Source organism: Apis dorsata, unplaced genomic scaffold (assembly GCF_000469605.1).
Source record: "Apis dorsata unplaced genomic scaffold, Apis dorsata 1.3 scaffold_429, whole genome shotgun sequence".
Classification (NCBI taxonomy): Eukaryota; Metazoa; Arthropoda; class Insecta; order Hymenoptera; family Apidae; genus Apis; species Apis dorsata.
Window position 1 is genome coordinate 443,382 of NW_006263682.1, and position 11,995 is coordinate 455,376.

General features: G+C 30.6%; 1 protein-coding gene across 3 annotated transcripts in view; it reads right to left on the bottom strand.

Annotated features, from left to right (window-relative positions):
• Positions 1-11,995, bottom strand: part of LOC102675239 (metabotropic glutamate receptor 7-like) — a 40,017-nt gene that overhangs the window by 27,356 nt on the left and 666 nt on the right. The window contains exon 2 of one of the 3 annotated variants that reach the window (XM_006619645.2): positions 11,915-11,993. The gene's annotated coding sequence lies outside the window, so the exon portion shown is untranslated. Of the gene's footprint in view, positions 1-8,858; positions 9,204-11,914; positions 11,994-11,995 lie in introns of those variants that run through there. The other 2 variants (XM_006619646.2, XM_031512406.1) reach the window with 2 other exon arrangements.

Genomic DNA, 11,995 nt, shown 5'->3' on the forward strand with positions numbered 1-11,995 from the left:
CTTAAGCTAGTTATCTTAACTTAAAGCTGTCTTGTATCGTCTTAAACTCTCGAGGCATGATCATACTTTAAGCGTATCGAGCGTACTCGATTGTCTAAAATGAGCTCGAAGGCCCAATTATTTCGAATACTTATATTCAATCGTGAAAAGCCAAGTATTCGAATTCGAATATCCCTTGTTGCATTATTTATCTCTATTAATATATTTATTATTTATCTCTATTAATTCAGATTTTAATCGTTATGACGTAGGCGAGGAAGAAGAATTAAACTAAATATCGATTAAGATTGAATTCGATTCTGACTTCATCTTTCTAGAAGATCTAAGATCTTTTAAACTCGTACAGACTTTTGAATCTTCTGATTTGAACTTCTGATTAACTGATAATGGGACCAATGATTGAATATCGAACTGATTAAACAATTTTTCTTAATTAGCCTTATTTCCCGCATCGGGTGTCGACTTTTTTACTTCAAAGTTATCCCTTTAAAGTTATTTGATTCCTTAAAGACTACTACTACTAACTAGTCAAAAGTTTCAAAAGATGTCGCGACTCTGCTCCACTCTTCTGCTCGCCCTTTTAGAAGTGAAGTGATTTTAAGTGAAGATTCGAGAGGGTCTCTGTGGCTGTTCTCCGAGACAACTGGCTGATTACTGACGATGTTAACTCTGAGATTCGAGTCAATGGACTCTCTCTCTCTCTCTTTCTCTCTCTCTTTCTCTCTCTCTCTCTATAAAAAAGTAACGAGTAGAACGATCGAATGGTTCGTTCGATTCATTAGAAAATATATTGATTAAATATATCGTCTACGAAGGGATAGGTACTCGACTATTCCATCAGATGTTGGCACTTAAGAATTTGGAGGAAAGAAATCAATTTGTTTCCAGGATTAAAATAGTCCACGAAAGAGAAGAATTAATTAAACTAATCAGAAAGTTATTCCGATACGAAACATAGTTAAAGTTGAGAGAAAGAGAGAGCATTTTCTCGTTACCCAATTCTGTGGTAAACCGGGAGCCTCGAACTTAAATCAATGAAATCGCAGAACAATCAAACCGAGTCGAATGCCTCGAATATCGAAGTATAGTTCGATTATTCGTTCAAGTTTCAAAAAAAAACTCGATTGCTTTTGTGATTATTGTGTATCGAAGCTGAACGAATCACTTAACTTTTCGATGAATTAAATTCATCGATTATTGTTCTGAAAAAATTACGAATTTTTTCAAAAATATTTGTTTCTCAAGATGACTATATATCACGTTTTAGGAAAATCAAAGTCTCGAGAGAAATTTCAAATTGATTTAATGTATGTAATTAAATGTATTTAATGTATGTAGTAAGATAGGTCGACACTCAGTAGCAATTCATTACTAACACGACTGTATTATGAATGAATATCGTGGATTTGAGTTTGCATATATCGAATAACTTTTGTTAGTAATAATGTTACAATTTGATATTAATGTATTCGAGAACCAATTCTCTCGTTTACATTCGATATGTTAACAGGCTTATTTGCGAGTATGCTCTAATAAAATTTAAGTTAACATTAGAATTGAGGATTTTTTATTTGAAATGAAAAAAAAATAAATATTCATTCTGTATTTTTTTCACATTTTTGCAGAAATATATGTTATTATTTGATTGATAATTCATAGATCTACATATACAATAATCTTTTTGAAGCTACTTTTTGCATTTATATTTATATCGTGCATAAATGGATTCCAATCAAAAAGACAGATAATGTTCTTCCTTTTACTGTATTGCTTAATAATTATCTTTGGTATAAATTTAGCGAATTTTGTCTCAATACGATAAGAAAATGTTTGTTCTTTCAACTTGTGCTTTCAATTCTTGATGATAATCATGCTGCGGTGAATAAAGGATTAAGTGGTTCTAGTTTAAACAAGTGTCACGTATAATTGTTTAAGAAGTCGAGATAATGAAATTGCCATGTAATAAACTTTGAAATCTGTGTCATTTCAAAATGGAAATTTGCATGGTAAACTTCTATTCGGAACTTCTATTCGGATTGTGTGTATTCATAATTATAAAAGTTTTCTTGATATATTGCAAATAACTATTCTTTACTTTATGTTTTTCCATTTATTCTGGGTAATCGAAATTAAATGTAACCAATTCGTCTAACGTGTTGTAAAATTAATACGGATTACACATAAAACACAATCGTTAAGTCCAACTTAACATAGCGTGAATTTTTGAATTGTTTGAATTTTTATTTCGCCTATGATAGAAGAAGTCGATTCGAATATCGCGAGGAAAGAAATATAATTTGGCAAATGTCGAAACGCATAGAGCCTCGTAAAGTTAAAGTTTCAAGATTAATTCAACCGATTCAAGAGGTAATTATCTTTCGTAATATAGCGAAAGAATGTCTTTAACAATAAAGAAGTCATGCCTGGAGTACACTTACGTATGCTATACGTAGTATACATACCATTCTATTTATACGTAGTGCTCTTTCAACCCTTTGTAAAGTAAAGTAGTTCCTTGACCAAGGCAAGAATACAAATATTAAAAATAGAGTAACTTAAGCGATGAGAATAAAGATATTAATTTTTCTTTTAAATAAACGCAAGTATACGTGAACGACGATAAGTTTTATATTCATTTTTCAAGCCTCGATATTCAATAATACAATTTTTTAATTTACGCGAAAAAATTATGAACAATTTCGAGAAAAATAATTTCTCAAATAAGAATTTTGCATATGAGAAATGAAATTTATCCACCGCCATCTTTTTTTTGCCTGAATATATTGATAGAGAATCTTTAAAACCTTTAAAACCCCTCCTCCTCCAACAAAAGTCAATTCCAATTAGCATAGCTTTTATAATCGCTTTACTTTCAGCCACCTAAGCGAGTCGAACCCTGACGTGCATTTAGATTCTGCTGCGGTCTTGAAAATAGAATTAAATGGAGTACAATGAAATTGTCTGCTCGATTTATTTTATATCTATAATAAAATTCGTTATAATAAATGTTGGTAAATATAATACAAATCATTCTGCAATTTCTAACAACTTTCGATATCTCTCTGTTATATTAATAATCTATTATGGTTACGTGTTCAAAGTATTTCGATCTATTATCCTAGATTTATAATTATATAAATGTTTTGAGGATAAAGAAGAAAATACAAATAATAATAATAATAATAAATCGTAAATGAATAAATGAACGAATCGATGAGGAAATTTTCAAAATTTTGGGATCAAATTTCATTATTATTATGCAAATTCAATATAATGGCATTGTATACACCTAATATATCGATCAATATGGACAAGCGAAATCTGTACAATCGTTATTTACGAATTGACAATATCATATGATTGGACATTATTTCACTTCTGCTATTGCTCCAATTAGGCCACGCATTGAATAGTCCTGTTCAAATTAAGATTCATATCATTCCTTTAATGTACTGTAGAATAATTCAAATCGCATTGTTAATTTTACCGCGAATCAATGTTTCAATGTAGTAACGTGATGATAGTTCATTGTACATTCCACAGAGAACGTGTAAAAATTTCACAAAAGTTCAAGCTGATTTTTACAAAACTGAAAAATTTTATCTATTATTACAAAATTGAAAACAAAATATTAACTGGGTTAATAGAAACATGAATGAAACAAATGAAAATCTAATAATCGAGTGTTTAAACAGTCTAATAATTTATCGTTTAAGTTGTAATTATTTATTTATACCGAAAAATTTTGAAAGAAGAGAACAAAGAACGGCGATGTTTAAAAAAAAGGAAAGAATCATCAATAGGATATATTAAGATATATCATTATTCGAAAGAAATCGTATTCCTTTATATATATAAATTAAACTGGACATTGACAATACCTCAACAAGTAAATTTACATATACGACGATTCCGACAGATTTAGCATTTACTGGAATATATTACGTAGATAGGGCATTGTTCAGTCATGAACGGTTATACATAGCGCTATTAAGATACAGATCAAAGGCCAATATCAGAATTCAAAGTTAAGTTTTAATTGACTAATTTCATGATGAATCTGCATTGATCTTTGCGCAAATAGTTGTTACATAATTCTTCGTTATTTGAAAAGAATCTGCATTTTATGAATTAAAACATCGAGTACTATTGTCGACAAATAAGAAAAAAAAAAATTCTGTAATCTCTGAAACGTAATGCGGTATCTATTAAAAATGATTCAATATTTACCACCTCGACCAAGTTAACATTTTATTTTAATATTAAAAAAAAAACTTTATAAATTATCCTCGTTTCCTTCGCTTATTTGTTTTCGACGAATTTGAATTTTTTCGATATTTGTAATTATTTTCCAACCAATCATTTTTGAGTTAATGATAATAAGAGATTGGAAAATTTTGACACAAATATTCAAGTTGAAGTTGAATATTTACTTAAATATTATATAGTGGTAAGATAAACTGATGGATCGATCATTCATTATTTGCCAGATAACTTCCCCCAATAATTTCATCTTCTATGGTCTGGTGAACGCTAGAAGTGGTAGCTCAACAACACGAAACATATCTTAGTATACACATACAATTTATTATACGTGCCTATATATTTTTAAATCGAATTTATTTAATTAATCATCATCCATCTAATTATTTAGCATATATATATACACATAATAACGATAATTCACTTGTTTATATTCAAAGAAAGAAGATTGAATCTCGAGGTTTTTCGAAAATTTATGTAAAGAGGTTAATGATTAAAATCTAGTACGGATTTTTTTTTTTTTAGAATTTAACATCCTAAGTGTTTGCCAAAAATATTTCAAACTACGAACTATTAAAATTTTACTAAATGCTTTTTGATATTTCTTTACAATAACAATTTACAATAAAAACAATAAAAAACTTTACAAATTTAATGTAAAATATTCAATTTTCACTTCAATTGGAACTTTGAAAATTGATACTAATTGAATTCAATTTATTTTAGATTTCAAGATATATCCCCATTTGAATCTTTGCTTTTGCACAAAGGAATGCGCTTTTTCAGATAGGCGAAACTAGTTGCTTCAAAAAGAAGTCACGTTTAACCGAAAGTGGGATAAATGTTATCGATTGCTTTCACTGACATCTTCTGATATCAAGTAAGATAGATATTTATATTACGTACGTTTCGTCGCCAGTGTGATCCAAAGGTAAATATTTTCACGTTTGTGTGCGCCAACAATATTTAAAAATATTTTTATACACGACTACAAGGTAAATATTAAATTACAACATTGTAATTTATTGTTTATGTATATGTAATAATCAGATTGTTAAGATAAGATAAAAAGTAAATAAATGAAGATATTAAATCAATGATTTCCAATCTATGCATCCTAACTTATAAATCCTTTTATTTTTCTTTTAAAGTTTAAATTCCACCATCGCAAAATATCATTCTGTTTCTTGTTTATTCAACAAAGTAACTAAACACTTGATAGAAGAAAACAAATATAATAGTTGATATATATGATTAAAATAAAATATATAATCATTGCATACCGAAAAATTTAATAGTTATATACGTTAGATATTTTTATCGATCAAATAAAAATAATTACAGAAGAATTGCAAAAGATTTATATGCAATAGTCTAGATATTGGACGGCGTCCAATTGTTATTTCATTTAATTTGATCGTTTGATAACGAACAATGCAATGTGGTGTACCGATGTGCACCACGTATACGTACATTTGTACAAACGATAGATATGTTGATTCGAAGTAAATTCATTCTCAAAGTCGAAAATCATATGAAACCAATGAAAATTGAAATTTTTCCTATCTACAGATCAATATCACGATAAATTGAACATATTATACGTATACGTATAATAAATATATATATATATTTAAATAATATATTAAATAATAATATATAATAAAGATATTTCATCTACGATACAAAATGAAACTGAAATCACGTGCAGTAAAAGGTACTATCGATAGAATGTTCTCGAATTGATGGGTACAACATGGTCAACTAATTCCTTGAACGAGTCGTCTGGTCGATATAAATCCACTTGATGTCTTTCTTTGGAGAACACAAAAAATATATTGCGTGCTGGAAAAAGATAAAAAGATCGTCGGGAGACACGAAGCGAGAAATAATCGGAGCTATGTGCTACAACCAATTCGGAAGTAATGAGAAATGACGAATCTTTGCAACGTTGCGTCGAACGCACGGAACTTTCATGCGTGAAACACACGAACGAAAATTAAGCAATTTTCTCGAATCGAATGAAACGCGGATACGAGATAAATATATTGTCAAAGTTTTTCCATATAAATGACAGTACATTGCATCAATGATTTCCGTGTCAATTGTTCGAGACACTGGTATTTGGCAATAGTTTTTTTTTTTTTTTTTTTATTTTTTTCCGAATGAAAAAATTTCAAAACTTTTTTTTTATATTTTATTCCGAATGAAGAAATTTCAAGACTGTTATCTATATATATATGTTGTTTATTTATCCGTATATAACAAAGAATCTATATATCTGTATCTATACGACATAACTATATATCACGTTTATAATGTACCAAGTACAAAAGTAGCAACATTGTACGATAAGACATTGCATATGTAGATTGATGCTCGAACTTTTCAGCATTGGCATAATGTTTAGACGCTCTCTCTTCAAGTTTGCACGTATAACACCCGAAACGCATTTCTCAGGTAAAACTATGTGCTATGGACAAATATTGGCTGAACTTTGCATTGACGTTAGTCACAGTTACTGATAAATTGATCAATCGCTATATCAGTTACACGAGATTGAAACGGCGATCCATCATCTAATGATAAATATAAATTCTGCCCCACCGCAATTTCATCGGTCGTTTAATTTTCTGCATCGAATATTGATTGCATTTCTTAATAATCTTATAATAATCGTATAAAAAATAAAAAAAATATCAATACCCCGAAATAACGAGTTTTAACGAATTCTCGTTGGAAAATCTCGGTTAATTGCGAATTATTAACTGCGAATCGTATTAATTGATTACAGATTACAGGCTGCCCCTACTTTCGCTAGCAATACACGTATTTAGTTTTAGTTCAGACACGTATTACAAGCGGATGAAGTTGATCGAAATTTCTTTTTTTAGTGTGTTTTTTTTTTCCTTTTTTTTTTTTTTTTTCCTTCTGTCTCGCGTGATTTAAATTTGCACGATTCGATTCACTTTCACACAGGCGGATTTGTCTATTGAAAATAGGTCTTACATCGAATCGCACTTTTCAACTTGAAATCGTGACTATTGATTCCATTACTACAAAAGAAAATGTGTTTGTTGTAAATTAAAATTTACCATTCATGTTCATGTTCAACGATTAGAAGATAATTATTTTCGAATAATAAGAAATGATCGGCACGATCGGTGTCTTTATGGTTTTATTTCCATCTTAAGCGAGTGGAAAAGTGGAAAATATTATCGAATGTTGAGGAATAAGCATTTGACATATCGACGATCAATTTTTATTTCTAAAGTTGAAAATGAAATTTGATGGAAATCGACAATTCGTAACTACTGATCGTTCACTTATATTAAAGTTCACGGAGTGGATATAGTGGAATTTCAATTACAAATTGTTGCAAAATTTACTATTAATCAGAAGTGAATACGAGTCGAAATTCTGATCGTAATTGATATCATCTATCGAGTTCTGTTTAGAAAACAATTTACGCAATTTGTTTGTAAATTACGAGAAATTAAATTTTCCCCCCCATCAATATAGTGCACAAATAGAATAGAAGTGCTTAGAAATTTTAAGTAAAGTACGATTTAAAAATAAACAAGATTATTTCCTATCTTTTATTTTTAAAAATTGAAAGTAGTTTGAGTTGATATAGGAAAGAATAAATATACAGAAAGATTTAAAAATAAAATGGAAACATTTCTTCCGTGTTCAAATATACTTCTCGAGCATCTTTGTGGTTTTTGATTTCCTGAAAATGTATAATACCCTCTTCGCGAGATGCTTTTCAGTAACAGTTAGTAATTATCGTTCAATACAGACCGCTACATTACTTTGCTTTTTCATTAAAGAAATCTTTGTCGACGAGGAAGCGGTACAATTTGCGCTTATTATTCTCTTTCGCAAATGTAGTCGAAAGGCGAATTTTTACTTTGGAAATTAATCGAGGTGAATGGCACGTTTATGAAAGAGTCGAAAATTGAAATTTTTTTTAAGTGGTGAACGATGTTCATACTCTTGGAATTAATTAACAGAAGGCCGAAGCGAATATTCCTTAAAGCGAAAAGTTCTGTTCGTAAGTTAAAAAACATTTCAAAGCGAATATTCGATCAGACTTCGATTGATTAAAATACCGTAATATTTTCAATGGCAATGGGTATCAATCTTACGATGTTGTATTACAAAGCTCGTTCAAAGGAGCAACGAAAACGTAGAAAGCCTAACACGAATCAACATGCATCACTACTCTATGGATACGAAACAATTTTAAAAACGGGAAACGGGAAATTTTCGTTGGTTAAAGAGATTTACGGAAAGAGGGTGGAAAACTCTTCCTCTCTTTTCCTCTCCGTCCCCGTTGGAACCCATTGGAGAAAACGTTAAAAAGCGTAGTACGAGCGTGATACGCGTGTTGCGTTGCATACAGGATTTTCCATCGCAACAGACCGATCCGTCGCATGGTTACGTACGAAATTCCGGAAGGATGGTATTTCTGGCGAAGCCGAGGGAAGCCGATGGCGATAATCGCTACAAAGGCGGAAACAAGAAGAAGGAAAAATAACACTGAGGCATCTATTAAGGAAATATGGACGTTTCTTTCGATGTGAACGTACGTTGATAGTCCAGGATGCCGACGTCGCTGCTGACGTTGACGGGATGCTGTCCTGTCTATCAGGTTCACGGAAAACTGGAGAGAAAGGAAACCTTTTTTTTTCTCTCTGTTACGCGCTCTTATCTTTCTCTTTCTTTCTCTTTTTTTTTCTTTCTACGAATCTCTGCACTTTCTCGCACTCCACTCTTTTTTCCTTCTGTATCGCGCGCGCGAGGGAGTGTGAACACACACACTCTCTCTCTCTCTCTCTCTATCCTTCTATCCTTGCTCGCTCGCTCTCTCCCCCTCTGTCATCCACCCTCCGCCCTCTCTGTTACTTTTTACTCTCTCTCTCTCTCTCTCTTTCCTTCTCTCCTTTCGCGCTCGCTCTCTCCCCCTCTGTCCTCCACCCTCCGCCCTCTCTGTTACTTTTTACTCTCTCTCTCTCTCTCTCTTTCCTTCTCTCCTTTCGCGCTCGCTCTCTCCCCCTCTGTCATCCCCCCTCCGCCCTCTCTGTTACTTTTTACTCTCTCTCTCTCTCTCTCTCTCTCTCTCTCTTTTTCCTGCTCTCTTTCTCTCTCGTTGACCCACTCAGTCGCTCGCCTTATCGTTCGTTCTTTGTCACTGATGTACGAAAAACAACATAGCGACAACGTCTCCTGGTCCACGAAAGGGGTTCCCAGAGTAGGAAGATGCAACGAAACGGGGAACACGACACCGGTATACCACGGGGTGGACTGAGTCCCTACGAGCGCCGGTCAGATTCTTATAGTGGCATTTAGCGGGGCGCAGGCGCTGATCGAGCTTCGCCTCCTAGGGATGGGCCGCTACGTTTCGAAAAGAGGTGTTGATCCTCTTCTCTCGACCGATCGACTTTTCATCGCAGGATGAGCCACGAAAACACCCATTCCGATAACCTTATATATCCTTCCGATATTTTCCGCTTATTCTTCTCTTTCCTTTTTTTTCTTTTTTCTTTTTTCTACTTTTTTTTTTTTTCTTTTTTTTTTTCGAAAAGCAAGATCGAAGGACAAAGTTCGCTCCACTTATATGGTTCGATACTCGGATCCCTCGCATTGCGTCAAATGTTATTGTAGTGACATTGCAACCGTTCCATCCGGCGTGTGACGACTTTGTCAGAAATCTAACATCGATGAATCGAAAATGTATCGTATCGATAGCTATTTCTCTATTGAGAACATAGAATCGTTGCTTCGGTTTAATAGTTTGAAAACAATCGTGTCGAGTAAAGAAAATTTACGATATATAATAACAATATGATATAGAATTGATATAGAATAGAGTCTGTTTTTTGTTTAGATTGTATTAATTTTTTTTTTTATGTTTAATTTATAATATATATTCGATGATAATTTATTTATTTATTTGTTTTGGTTATATTAATATATAGTACTAGTGTAATATTATTTTTCAACAAAGTGTAAAATGGTGGATGCGAGGATTCATGCTATATCAGTAGAAGAATACTGTAAATGTTGGCGATTGTGGAGAAGATTGATGATCGACTGTAGAGATCCTTTCACCGAGTAATGTTCTTTTTCCCTTAAAACTTATGATCCTCAATGGATTAACTACTACCGATTTTTCACTCTCAAAAGGGGACCGTTTTTTAAAAATATTTTTAGATAAAAATAGAAGGGAGGTCAGTTTACAATCATTTTTTTTTTTCTAGATTTTTACAAATATATTTCCATAAAAAAAATATACTTTTCGAATATATATGAAACTGAAAAATTATATTTCATTGCTAAAAAAATTCAAATGCAGATATAAAAATAATATCTTAATAATTGTAATGTAAAAATTTTCAGAAAGTTTTATAATTACTCGAAATGCGACGAGTTTTTAGTTTAAAAGTTAGTCTTTTAAATTTTCGTAACTATCAAGAAAAAAAATTTCATTTTTTTTATCAATAATTATTATAATAATTATACCTCATTTTTATAATTTATACTAAATTTGCACGTGAATGTCAAAATTTGTAAATATTTCCAAATTACGAATATTTTATCAGATCAATCGAAGTCATAATTTTTATCAATTATAAATTGTATTAGAAAAAATGTAATTGTAATTTTTAGTTAACAGTATTTGTTTCAAAGTTTTTCGAGAATTATCAAAGTTGCTGCGAACAAATGTTTTTGTTCATGATATAACCGAGATTTAAGAGTTAATGTGCTGCAGCATCTGGCGTCATTAAGGACACTTCTCTCTATCTAAAATCTAGATACAAATCTGTACTTTAGAATTCAGCATATTAACATTAGTAGAAAAATCTTACAATTTTTATTATTTGCTTTTCTATATTATCAATCGAATTAATTTATCAATTTATTTTATTACTGAACTATTATCGTTTATATCGAATTAATTATTGATTAATCGATATAATTATGTATCATTATTACTATCATTTTGTCATGTTTAGAAACATTTTATATGTGAGTATTTAAAAAATTCAAAAAACAATTTTATATTTTAAATGATATCTTGCATAATAGTGACCTTAACTTATGCTACTATCTACGTGACTCGAGAACACCTTGTCATCTTTATCCCTCGGGCAGCTAATAGCCTCAATTCTCGAAATATCGTGATAAGTAGCTTTTAACCTGACCAAGCTAACTTTTTTATATAGATGGGGAGAATCTATAAATTATACTATGTGAAATAACTGCTTTGCAATTTAAACTAACTTTTTAAAACAATTTAAAAACAATTTTATGATAAAAACAATTAATAAAAGTTGCATATACATATTGTTCTATATATTATACCTATGAAATAAAGCACATAAAATATAACCATCTTTTTTTCTTAACATGACTTAATTTTTATAAATATTAATACTATATATATATATATATATAGTATTAATATTTATAAAATTATATATATATAATATAATATAATATATATATACATATGTACAAATATATTTTGATTTTTTTGATTTTAAATATTGATGACAATTAGTCATTCATATCAATTCGAATTTTTCGTTATATGAATTGATTGAAATAGAGAATAAAGAAGTAAAAATATGATGTGACTTACCTTTATAGATAGGAAGAATGGTGTTATCATTGTAGTTCAAAAAAAAGACTGTCATCATGTAGGAGAATATAAAAGAAATCT